A 13,880-nucleotide genomic window follows, 5' to 3' on the forward strand; every position below is an offset into this window, starting at 1 on the left:
ATGAAAATCTTATACCTTAGTCTATATAGTCTAATAAAGTTAATCTTCATTTAAGGGGTAAATAATTCATATAAAAAATACTTCTCATTAAAAATGCACCTCAAGAAGACAATCCTTATACTGGCCGATTCTATAATAATAAGCCGTGGTCGCTACAATTTACATACGTTATTACATCTTATCAGAAGAAGAACGAGGTAAATCACAAGTTTATATATGTTAAGCAATATATTAAACGAATACGTTAGACAATTTATAGAAATAACTGCAAAAGAGTAAAAGATTAGCAAAGGCCAAGCAATTACAATGAAATAACTGCTACTGTGTATTTGACCTCAGCTTAGACGAATGAATCAGATTAGTTGTGTTAATTAATGGTAAGGAAAACATGGAACGAAGCCCGCTGTTCCTCGAATGGATTTCAATACACAGATTTACAGTCTCATACGTGCGTGTGTACATAGACGTGCTACTTGATGATGTTCTCGCTTGAGGGACCGATAAGACGTCTTCGTACTTATGCAATACGCGGAATTACGTGAAAAAAAATTGTATAACGAACTGTGCTGTCACCGGCATCATATAGTTGATTTATCAATGGACTCAGTCGTAGCTTTAACTAACGGTAGATAAATTTTCGGCTTCGTATGACCTGTCAATGCTGAGATTTGTTTTAGCGGTAGTTAACGTGTTTGCTGTTTAACATTTCTACTGATGCGTTATATCCGATTTGCCTATTAACCTAAAATTAGTTTCCCTACTTTGACTTTTCTATTTTTTTCCGCCCTACACTTGTCGCTCCATTGCAAAGTATCGCTTATCCACTACGAAACAAAATCCGACGAACATATTGCAGCATAAGCATGTGACTGCGTATAAAAGCTGTATGCTATAATACATGACTTGCATAGCTCTTCCTCTTTCCTGCTCTACAAGCAATTGAAAACGCATTAAATACTGAAGAAGTTGGAGTATCTTCGGGTCTCGTATGGTCTTTAGTTAAAGGTAGAATTTGAACACTCTTTCACGGTTTCTTCGCAAGACATCTACAGAGAATATAGCTTAGCTGCCAATTTTGAAAACAAGACCGCCTGTTGAGTTTTGCCGAAAATCCAATTCCTTTTTATTAGTCAACGAGTCAATGATCTGAGCTGATATACAGAGGGACACACAGTCGTCGTAGTCAGCAGACGAGCCTCTCCAAGCAACTGTTTAAAAACGAGGAATCGCGGCAACCCCTATAGTAACCCCTGGCCGGCCGTTTTCTCTTTGGCCACCAGATGTCACCACCCGACAGGACAGTGCTGATGCAGCCAGCCGGTTGCAACTTTTCCTCGTGAACCGACAACCTAACCTAGAACGGGTCTTACGGTCAACTTTAACGCCTAAAGTAACCTTATAAGCCAAGTAATTGTTTGTTTACCGTTCTTTTTGTGGACCACTAGCCTATTTGCTTGAATAGACTTCCGAGCGTTTCATTAAAGCCATATAAATATATACTTAAGCATATATCTCACGTATATATAGAACAATTAAGGTAGATTTGAGCTAGCTCTGGGCCATTTTTGCAAATTGAATTAAAGATCCACATCTAAATAATACATTCATAATGACCATCCACAAATGCCAAATAAGTGCACTATAGCATACGCCTCGTGTTTTTAGTGAACCTAGATTTTCACACACATTCGCTCAGTAAAGGTTTTTTTGCTGTTGGTATTTCGATGTTACGTCTGAACTCTGATTTGAATAAACTCAGTTGAGTACTTGTCATCCACTAACCATGAGAGAGACTCCCGTTCGACAAAAGTTCATGCTCTTTGAAAGTAGTTTCATCTCGAAAACGAAAATCTCGAAAGATCACTGATAGGTTTGATTAGCTAGCCCATTATCATGCAAAAGGCGTGCAAAAGACGGACAGTCTGATACACCATAAGTTATTTTCGAGCCCAACAGCTACACTAGAAAGAAGTGTTACAGAAAAGCCTTCACACGTCAGTTATTGGTTGGCGGAAGTAGCTCTTTTGCGTGACTAGAAACACCTAAAGCCTAAACTTCATCGGGCGTTTCATGCTAAAGTACCTTGGAATTATTTATTTCAACTTCTAAATTTCAGCTGACGTTTCTCTGTCGAATAGGAACGTTTAAAAGGTGCTGCTTTAAAGCTTTAAGCATCGTACGTTACTGTATTGTTGACATAATGCATCAGCTTCCTATGATTGCAAACCCCAAAAGACGGAAGTTTTCCGGAAGTTTCGAACAGAAACGTTTTGCGAAGAAATACGAAGACGAGCATGAACCCGCTGCAGGTTTAACTTATTCTGTTAAAGTAAATCAACGATATTCGCAGTGCAAGCCCTTTTGCGTTCATAATATAGCCGATTAAGTAAGAATTTTTCTGTAAACAAAGCATCCCCTAGCCGATTTTGAGTAGATTGGGAACCACTTTAAGTAGCAATCCGTTTTCAGGAACAGCAAATAGTCGATGAGACGTTTCTAAAGAAGCGCAAGGACTTTATTGGATCTCAATAATATAGTACAGAGCCTGAAACAAGTGGATTAAAAAAAATAGTAAACTACGAATGTACATATTATACGTTATGTATTACGTTATGAACGTATTTGAAAAAGTAATAAGCAAAAGAGTCAAAAAAAAAATTATACGCAAAGCGGCAAGTGTATGGTAGGCAGTAATAGTGGCAAGTGAAACTTTTCGCACTGGACTGATGCAATCATTTACTCTTTACGGGTATTTTATATATTTAATAAATTCTCATTGATGTATCACCGATCCGATCCGAGGCCGATCATCAACGGGAAGGATTTCTACTCAATTTTTAGATAATATCATGACTCCTAGATGAAAGTGGCCCAACTTTGTACATAAAATGCTTGAGGCAGAATATATTGTAGTTAGCCGTTAACTGTAGTAGGGTTAGTGGATTATTATAATTAGTTTTAGCGGGGCGTGTTATCATGAAGCTGATTATGACTTCGTTTTAAATGCGAATGTATTGCTGAGGTCTGGGCGCGACCATATGCACACATTAAGTAATACTAAAATTATTTTAGCGAGTAATAGAAACCGTTTGATGTAATGTAACCGTCTAGTTAAAGTTCCAATAAAAATAGTTGAACCATCATATACCCGAGTTAATTTCCAACCATCACCGTGTGCTTAATAAACACAAGGGAGTTATTATATAAACGCTTTATACATATAAAAGTCTATATCCATCTGCCCTTGAAAACAGCTTCCACTTCAAATTGTGTTTCGTCTCAGCGGTTGTAGCCGTTTGATCACTCGTAAAGCGTCCAGAAAAAGACATAGGTTAATACGGGCTATTACGACGACCATAGCAATGGCGTGCGGTTGTCAGAAAGGTGGCTAGTTGGGAGGCGTTGCAGACGATGTTGGCTATTGTAGAAGGCGTAGCCTCGCGAGGACGGCGCAGCATGGCTGAAAACAGTGTTACGGTAAAAGATGTAAACAAAAGAGAGCTGCTAGTTTAGATGCAGTTACAGTTATACATAACGAGAGGTTTTTATTATATATATTGCGTTTGATTGAATACGATTCTTAAGATGAAATAGCAGTATACGTAAAAAAAACTGCTTTATTTAACGTCGATATTTCCAGCAAAATCTTCCGGTACGCTCCTCTTAAAAAGAAAAACAGTATCTGCCCTATAATTGGCAGCAAACTGAGCATAATCACTGTTTTCAGCTCAACGTCATGTTATCCTTAAACGAAGTATGCGTATCAGAAACGATATACATCTGAAAGAACCGCAGATATTTTTTCCCAATCTAACATAACCGGAATAATTGGCTTGTTTATTAAGGTTAATAGATATATTATTTAGCTTTTATTAAATATACGGTGAAATTCCGAAATCATTTACTCATCCTGCTGTTCCAGATAATTTCGCCTAGTGATAAGAAATAGAAGAATAGAGAAAAAATATATAATTTGTTTATTAATAAATAGTACTGCTGACCTGTTAAAATTGTTCGTCCGTCCAAAAAGAGGCTATATTGAAGACAGGCAACCTAAATAAAACTTACTTCAAAGCGCCCGATGTCCGTTTCGAACTTTCACTTGAAAGCGAGTCATCATCGTAATTAGCGGATATTCATTCATCTACCATATCTAAGTACGTAATTAAGTAAGTATTGCCATACGGTAACTATTGAGAAACTGAGCACTTGGACAAACCAACGAGGAAATGGGCCAGCTTTGGTTTGGAAATTAAAGGGTTGTTATACAAGCTATCGGAATTTCAAAAGCAACTGCTTCAAGTATTGCTTAAACAATGATGAATAGAAGTACCGTAAATATCTTGGAAGCTTAGGCCAAATTATTTTACACTGAAAAAAACTATTACTGGTAGTTATAGTAAAATTTGAGCATTTGGGAGACTCGACAGAAGCATCTGACTGTACTCCTAATAGCGCTCCTGCTAAAAAACAAATCTCAGGGCTTCCTTTCAGACTACATAAATATCCTATTATCTATATTAAGATGCATTAGAAAAACCCAAAGAAAAAAAAACATTCTTTCAATTTGACGGAAAGACAAGCAGCAGAATTATCCTGCAGGACTCTCACATTTAATCAAGATCTGACTGTGAGTGACAATTACTTCTCGTGAGAACATTGCGCAGTGTGAGGTGTACATCCTTTTCGTTAACAATCCTGCAATTCTCAGGGCATTCACAATTGAACTTCCGATAATTTGCCACCCATAAACCTGTCGCTTTGCGCTCTCAAGACCCAGACTCACCCCTTTGTTAGGTGTTTTATTGTGGTTTTCGTTAACTTAAATAGCCGAACAATGCGGCCCCATATTTGACGAAACTACCTGCCTTTGTCTTAGTAGCATCAATAGCATTATTAATCCCTTGAAGTTTTCTTCCGTTTCTTGCCCATGTCTCTATTTTCGTTTGTAAAATACTTATGATTCTAGCTAAGCATACGAAAATTATACTAAAAATGTATATAGATAAATAGATGCGCTTTTTTGTTCTAGCTACGTAACGTGTCGTCTTTTGGAACTCAGTTGAGAAAAGGGATGAGATTCTAGAACAATGTTTAATTTGCGCAGATGCTTTTATAAAGCTTTAAAACTGCTTTTTAGTTTTTGTTTTAAATATTCTTTTGACTGAAATTTGAGAAAAAAAAAAGAAGCGTGTTCTAGATGTCTTTTTCTTGTGTTTATAATCGATTGACTTTACTGCCATTCAAACGAACTGTTCCGAAAAGATCAGGGAAGGAATAAGCAAATAGCTTAATTTACAGTTAGAAGTATATATGTAGATCCTAAGGATTTTACGATAAAACACAAAAGTGTGTTTTATCGTAAAAAAAAACTGGTGTTTTTTTTCCACAGGTCGCCGGCACTGTGATTTTGTAGTTGATAATCGTTCCACTCAGCATTAATTGTACCAGCTAATCTACCAGTAAGTGTCTACCCTTTAAACAATCATTACTTAGTTATAGCTAAAGGTTCCAAGTTGCTACCGCGAAGAGACTATATCCTAGTTGAGGTTAACATGGTTTTATTAAGCCTACGACCTTGAGATAGAATTGCGTCCTGAGGATGTGTTATTAGTTAAACTATATTATATTAACAGTTGCGTACATCAAATCGGTAAAGATTGTTGGATCGGCCTTAAATTAGAGGCGGAAAAAAATTGCTGGGTGATTTCTTAGCAAATGTGTGACCTGCATGGGGAATGGTCACGTATTAGGCCAATAGAGTCACAAAAATATGATGCCTGCAAAATGCGCAAAAATTCCAAATAGTCACTATAGGCTAGTGGTTACTTCTATGAATAACATTAGTGGATTTGAACTCTAGAAACGATTGTGTAAGAGATACACATTCATAATGCGTGGGGAAACTAAGCCTCTGATTGAAAAGAAGACGGGAATCACTGCTTCAAGTACCGCCAATAGCATATATTATACAATCTGTGTGAATAAAGAAGATTATATCCATATCCATCTTACTATTTTAGACGAACCAAATTTTTTTATTCTCACTTCAAAGAAATAGCTGAGCACTGATATCTTTTTACACCGAGCTGGCTGTTGATGTACTCTATTGGGATGTTGTCTCCAGCGCAGTATGTTGGACATGCAGGTACAGGGGTAGTGAGATTTCGCTCATAAAAACCTTTTATATAAGTCACCTATATTTTAGATTAAGCGAAATCGAACAGTTGTTAGGTTAGTTGATGTTTTCATTCCACATAATATTTATAAACCAATTTATAAACCAGAATTGAAACATAAATATTAAAAGCTTTTTGTAACTGTGTACAAAGACCCGGTTTTATGCGTTCGAGTTCCGGAGGAGCATTTTACGAGGCATGCAAGCCCATAAAAAAAGATGTACCTGCATTTGGAAAATGATCAAAAAGTGTCTGTCACTAAAAGAGTTATGCATATAAATTTCAGCTATTACAGTTTGTGCAGCTTTTGTAAGCGTGAAAATTGTTACATTTTTTGCGGGTAAACAGGACGTTAGTGACATCGGCGAAGTAGTTACCAATTACATTAAAATGTTAGGCCAAGCTAATTGCATCTATCTAAGTACTTGTCTGCTCTGTGAAACTCTTCCAGCACTTCATTATAATTCAGGTAACTTTAGTTTTCGTTTAATGGTGATAGATTGTTCAGTGTGTTGGATTGCCTATGTCGTTATTTGATCAGCTAACTAGAAAGACAACACAATTTGATAACAGTGCGCGGCGAGCGTTTTAGGCTGACTGTATCGTCTGCCTCGAATTTATTTAGTTTTAGCGGTAGATCAGTGCTTTCGATAATTAGTAACTATCCCGACATCGAAATAATAATTTTAGAATAAGACTGCCTTTTGGTGTTGTTGATAGAAGACTATTGTTGAAATAATTGGAAATATGAATAAAATGTAGATCGGGACCATATGGATTGCACGATTCGTATAAATCGATTCAAAGGTTGTCAAGTTTACTGAATTCTGCGAGCTAACAATGTCCAAAACACGGACAAAGTAATCAAACACACCTACATGTACATATGTGCTTCTCTATCCGCCGAGCTTTCTGATCATTCTGAGTTTTTTCAAAATATCTACAAATAATTTTCCTCATGTCTATAATGCTTGTAAGTGTATAATGCCAGCTAAATGAATCAAAGACAAAGGTTTGAAATCGCAGGTTCATTGCTTTGTTGTACAAATTAAAGCGATTTTTCTGCTTCTAGGTCTGTTAATTGTTTTATCAACTTTTAGATCTCCCTTTATAATGTTATTCAACCAGTAATCGTTGTGGTTAAATCTGCGTAACAATACTCAGCTAAGAATCCTTACTAGGCCAGGCCTATACCTATTCTTTCTTAACTAGAACATGCATATTTTAGGCCATGAAGTAACAATATGTATAGTACACAGCTAAGCTTACTGTGGCCGAAATAACGTGTTCAGTGATAAATAGATAATGACACCTGCCCGTAGCATGCTTTGAGACATTTTACAGGTATAAGCCTTTTTAGCTCGCCCTCACTAAATATCAGCTTGAAAGCGCTAATACAATTTTCCAAAGAAAAAGCGGAATCAACCGCAGCAGTAAATATTTATAATATCAATAATTTTATCTACTTCCGTCTAATTATTTGGCTAAATGTCCCGATGCTAAACACAAACTTGTGCTCGTTTTTCTAACTTCAATTAACTCTTCAGTCAAACACAAATGACTTAGCTCAATTACTCATATGGGAATGATTTCTATTATGAAAAATGCAATTGGTTAAGTCCTGTTATGTCTTTTTTTAATGTTTTTATGTCTCATTCAAAATTATTCGACTCCTTAGCGTACGTTATATGTACGATTGCCCTACAGAGAACGGGCAGTGAATAAAAAAAAAAACTAAAAGACGTACTCATTACTTACGAGCTTGTTAGTACGTTAAGTCGTAATGTATTATTGTGTCCACAGGACATTTGCGTGGCCTGTTAAAAATTCAATCAATCAAGAATGCTTAAAAGTCGTTACAGAGAAAAGTTGAAGTCGATAGGCGAATATTCTGTCATTTTATTATTGTTATTAGCCAACCCCGTCAATTTTTTTCTGTTAACCTATAAAAGCGCTGTTTTATATAAATCTAATATATCTGACTTCTTTCTTTTAATATCTATTTAGCCCGTTATTTCCAAACGAGATTCCTCTCGTTTTCTCAACATCGTTATTCATATCCACCTCACAACGTAGCGTTCGTTGCATAACTTATGATTTAACGTATCTTCAAACGCTTCATTGAATATTTGTTCTATTCACTCCAATCCTACTGTCGATTACTTACATAACACATTTAGTATAGGTCAAAATTGGGCCCACTTGTTCGAAGTAAATAGTAATATTCACAATAGTATTGCCTATAAACAATTAAGTATCCGCTATTAGAGATTTAGTTTCCGTGGAGCGCTGTATATCAAGACGGCTGGGAGGTGTAGGTATAGGGGGCGCTGCTCTTTGTGACGCCGCCGCCGCCGCCGCCGCCACCACAATCAAAACATCATTGTGCCAAATGGCTATGACCTAACAGTGAATCAGCATTTCATAGTATAATTCTATTACATGAACAATTCGTGGTTTCTCTTATGATGTCGTTGATAGATGTTTTTTTTTTGTTTCTAGGCGCGCTCAAGTTTTGCCTGGTGTTAATACGTAGATTCCATTATTTTTATTGAAAATACATTATTATTATCTTGATCTGAGTGGTCAGCACTGTGTAAATTGGTTACTTTATTTTGTCTAATTATTAGGTATTTGGTGATTCTTGCAATCAGTTGATCAAAGAAGTTGGCTTACGAAAACGAACATTTCTCTACAGTGAATTCTTTTTACTCGCAACCTGTTGAGCCTTTAACAAAGCGATTCTCGATATGTTAGCGGTCGTTATAGCAGTTAATGCTATTCGATCAAAGAATGAATAACTTGTCATAGAGTTCCATTTGTTCTTTGCCCTTCGCTCTATGACCTCTCTAGCGAAGCTTAATTTTCTGTGAAAACAAGCACTTATTTTCTTAAAGCTACAAGGAAATTTAAAGTCAAATATTAGCAATAAGAGCATCGAATTGGAAGATGTTAAAAAATCTTGCTGAATCAGCTCTTCTAATGACCGAAATATGAACTCTTCACTGTCTATACGTTACTAATCGACTACGATTATTTCGATCAGGATAGATTAAACTCAATTAACTCAAATGCTCAATTAACTTGAGTATAGAAACCTTCTGGCAGACTAGGTAAATGCTACTTCGACGCTTGTATTTATTCTATTATACAAGGGCAGCTTTCGAACCTCTTCTGGTTCAACTAGCCTAGTCTATATGGACCTTTGATAAAAACTGATTACACCATGCAGCACACTAGCATTAAAAATGTATTTTTCAAAAAGTAATGCTCAACGAATATGTTAGCCTTTTATCATAACCACGTACCCAATTGTGACCGAAGTAAGCAGCGGCTTTAGTAAGAAGACCTTAGTGTTCACTTAGAAAAAACTGAAGATACTGAAGACAAAAAGATGGAGCGTCCTAGCACGAACTCTAAATCGCGCTAAAAAGGTTGCTGATATTGATTAGATAAAGGTGATCAAGCCAGGATAAAAAGACATGTTTTTCTAACTGCTTTCTGTAGATAAACTTTAAAGTAAACGATTTTTGTAGAGTTAAATTTCAGAGTCAGAGTCAGGAGGTTTCTGACGTACGCGATGGTAGCATTATCGCTTAAAATGGTCATCACGTTAATGGAAATTCGAGCTGTTAGGTGCATCGGCGCTGCTGGAACTTAGCACACAGCAGTTATGAAGTCTGTGTCCACGGCCACAGCGGGAGAAACCCACGCACAGTTGGGGAAAAGCGGCAAGCTTTCTGCGCCAGTGTAGAAGCTTTACGTACTTTAGTTTAGGTTAGGGCCTGTACAACTTACAAAACGATAAATTCTAGCGAAATTTCCAATTTTGTTTGTATAACGGATAAATCAAGCCATTTCATTCCTATGTATCGTAAATTATACGACGCTTCTGAATGGGCGTTAAATAAATATTAGTCAAAGGTGATGTGCCATATAAATTCCGCATGACGAGCATTAATTCTCTTGTATTAATGTTAGTTGAACTAGGTTAAGTATAAATTCCTGAGCAACAATTGTTTTTTTTTCAATAAATTCGTCATTTTAAGGTTAGCCACATATTGGACTGGTGAGAAGTTGGTGCAATTTTCCGCACTTAACTAGTTCGATTGTTTCGATCCAAGAACAGACCTTTAAAAACGTCTACTAAATTCCTTTGTTAGCTACCTTTTAGCTGAACTTTATACATACACAGAGATAAGCCACGAGCGACAAGAAAAGTAGTTTTCAGTATTATAACGTTAAGCTAAATCCGTCGTACAAGCTCTGCGTTAGTTCTTTTTGAAGGCTAAGTTCATATTCTTTGTCAAAATGTATGCATAGATAAAAACTACTGGCACCATATTCTTTAACTAGTGGCCATCAGCTATTTGTTTGTAAGTTGTGAATTTTTCTGCAAATCTTTGCATGCTGAGCGTTTATATTCGCACCGACAAAAAATGGCTCACGTTACAAATCGTTCAGGTCATCTTAGGCTTAAATATCGGATGTAATGAACGTTCATTTACCGTACGAATTACCTTATAAATAGACGTGCTAATTTTAGTGCTTCTAACCTATTAGTACAAAGAATGCATCCATGCATACAAAGAAGCATGGCTGTAATAATAATAATAAAAGTCCCAGTAACTCTAATATTTTTAACTTAAGTATTTTGATATAGGTAAGTAAGCATACATATGATACGAAATGGCATTTAATTGACTTTGCTATATATATATATGTCGTGTTTGATATAATCCATTGGCCTGATGGCCATTTTTTGCATTCGGCAGGTATATCAGATTGTAGCATGCCGTCCGGTTGGCGTCTATTCACAAAGTGTTTGTATTCTGCGTTAAGGTCCTCACGGCCTTTGTTAAGGATTATAGACAAGGAACCACGTGGAAGGTGCTATCACTGAACAAGCATTTTTGAATATATAATGATCTGAGTATTAGGTATCTATACACTCAGTCGAAGTCTACGATCGGATGGCAGGACGGCTAGAGAAGCGTCTGTCACTCAGGAACGCCACACTCAAATCTCAACTCAGGCCCTAACAAAGTATCTGAGTTACCGATAAATTAACACGCTGCTCAGTTACATTTGACTATAGTTGTTATAACGACAGCCCTAGCTAGATTAAAAATAGCTAGAAAGAGGCATGCAGCATAAAATAATCAGCTGTTCAGTGATTATAAGTTACACGTGAAGGCTTTTTAGACGGAAATTTGTAAAATCAGCATTTTATCAAACTTGCTTGACAGCAGTTAGTCCGGCAGTGTGGTTCAAGGAGCTGCACTATCGGTATTAATCTGTCAAAGGCAATATTCAGCAATCTTTTATTCCATGTGACCTTCTATGATAATGCGATATTCAAGCCAGGTAGAGAAATAAACTATCTCGTTTTGGAAAACTGAAAACTTTGTCTAAAAAAATTATGCCTGTGGAATTGAATTTCTTTAGGCGCACAACCTGCAGCTGGAATTTTCTACGGTGTTACAATTTACATATTCCAAAGCTTCACCACAATCGAAATAATATTTATTGTATACGCACACAATGCTTAATAGGAAGGCGCCTAAATGGTACGTAACGACTATTTTGCACCAAATCAACTTATGATCCGTTGAATTTTTTTCTCAAAAATTTCATTCATTATAGTAGCGTCAAACAATTTAGGTCCTCAAAATCGTTCGTTTCTGCAGCTTTTATTTCTCTCTGTATGTACACTCAAACTCGAAACGTTTACAATATTTGAAAACATTCTTGCTCGAGATTACGCCGTATCTGGCACTCCATTAAACCTCTAATTTGCGCCCGCTCTTTTGCAGAAAAGAGTTATTTTAGATTTTAAAAAAAATGCTTGTTCATAATAACAAGATAAAGCTCATTTCATATGGTTTTACAATAGTTATGCATGTGTCGAATCTTGATAGGTATCGCCGTAAATTTTCTTCACTAGCTGACAGCCGAAATGCATGTTTTGGGTTTTAGGTCCGGTTTTGCCGTTAAGTAGTGAACCGGAAGGCTGATCTTTAGCGAGAAATAAGCATTTGTCCCAAGATTCACAGCGAGTCTTCAAATCCGAGAAAACTCATATCTAACCTCATTAAGGTGATCGTTAGCAAGTGAACAGCAGCTCAGACAAATGGACTTCGTTCTGTCTAAGGCCAAAACCTTTACTTCTGGCTATCTTTTCATTAACCACTACATAAGAGATTAACTTACAATGATACTAGTCTCCTAGAAGCTGCATCTTGGTAAACATATAAATAAATTCGTACCGCATATATTTATATAAATTTATTCCTTTGAGCGTGCCAGTAAATGCCACAAATCGAGAGCAACTGTTTAAGTACATAGTAAAATGGTCGGCAGCAAATGTTGTAGGGTCCCTGTTATCAAATAACGAAAAATGATATAAAGGTCGTTGACAAATGTCCATCAGTCTACAAATAAAGCCAACATACACCTGTAGTTGGCTAGCCAGGCCAACCCTAGTAAAATTATTTATTTAACAGTTTCGTAGGCCGAGCGATAGCATGGATATGCTTAAATAGTAAAGTGGTGAAGCATCCAAGGAAGCAGCTGGGCGTAAACAAACGTTCTGATGAGGAAGCAGGATGCGGGACGCCGAAGCAAAATACATTGGGATGCACTAGGCAGCAGAGAATAGAACCGATTGTTTTGTTTTTTATTACTTATAGTTAACTTTCCATAACTAAGGTTCTAATTGATGTCTTCATAATGATTTGAGTGGGCAACCTTGGCCACATCAATCCGTTACTGCGAAAAAGGTGGATATCGGAGACAGTGTTTTAGCTAACGTATGCGAACTAAGAAGACTCGTTCACTTTTAGTTCTTTTTGGGGGCCAGTTAGAAGTAATTAAGGAGGCGCACATAAATGCTGTTCACAAAATTCCCCTGGACTTTCTCTCATAAAATAGTGTAAGATGAAATCGCGAGACCATCGACATCCAGCCAGTCTCACGTAATTATTTCCTCTATTGTGACCTTCAATGGCTGGGCAACCGCTACGACGTTAGAAACCTATCATTTTGAGACAACGAGTCCGGAGTGGCCGGGCAAGCGAAAGGACAAAGAGCAAAAAGACTGGAAATGTTTTGTCGACGATGTCATTGGCCAGGATGGCAAAAAGGAAACCCTCGGGCCGTCGAAGAATTCCAGGAGTTTCAGGACGCTAGCATATTTGGATTTCCTAATTTGAGTGGTCAAAGAGAGGAATACGAGATTCGTTTTGATGTGTTTCAATGGAGCAGTATCCTAATCTCAAAAATTGCTAACTGCTTAAAGCATGGAGTATCAGAAAGTGGTTGGGTGCCCTTGGAGGAACATCTTGATGAAATCCAGGACACGAGCGAAAGGCTTTTACATCGGCTTCAGAGACTCATGGCTCGAGCCAAAATCAACGTTTCAGGCGGGCCGTTGCCGACACCTACGTCAGCAGGGCCAGTCAGCACAGGAGTCCTTCGAGCTCAGCTTGAGCAGTGCTTGAAGAAACTCCGAGACGTGCAAAGCATCATATTCAAGGAAGTCTACTCCGCCGATGACATCACCAATATAATACAAGCAAATGATATGACACAAGTCTACCTGGATAAGGTTATATCGAACTATAAAGAAAATTTGCCGTCTGCTGGCACATGGATGAGTCAAGCTGTACTCATCGATAATCCGAATGGTACGAACAAGCA

At 37.2% G+C, this 13,880-nt stretch overlaps 1 long non-coding RNA gene across 1 annotated transcript; it reads left to right on the forward strand.

Moving 5' to 3' along the window:
• Positions 1-5,392: 5,392 nt before the first annotated feature.
• Positions 5,393-10,823, forward strand: LOC147755236 (uncharacterized). Its single transcript, XR_015329190.1, has 2 exons — positions 5,393-5,462; positions 9,716-10,823. It is a non-coding gene; the product is annotated as an uncharacterized LOC147755236 (long non-coding RNA).
• Positions 10,824-13,880: the final 3,057 nt, after the last annotated feature.

This window comes from Varroa destructor, unplaced genomic scaffold, assembly GCF_002443255.2.
Source record: "Varroa destructor unplaced genomic scaffold, Vdes_3.0 BEIS01000005.1, whole genome shotgun sequence".
Lineage (NCBI taxonomy): Eukaryota > Metazoa > Arthropoda > Arachnida > Mesostigmata > Varroidae > Varroa > Varroa destructor.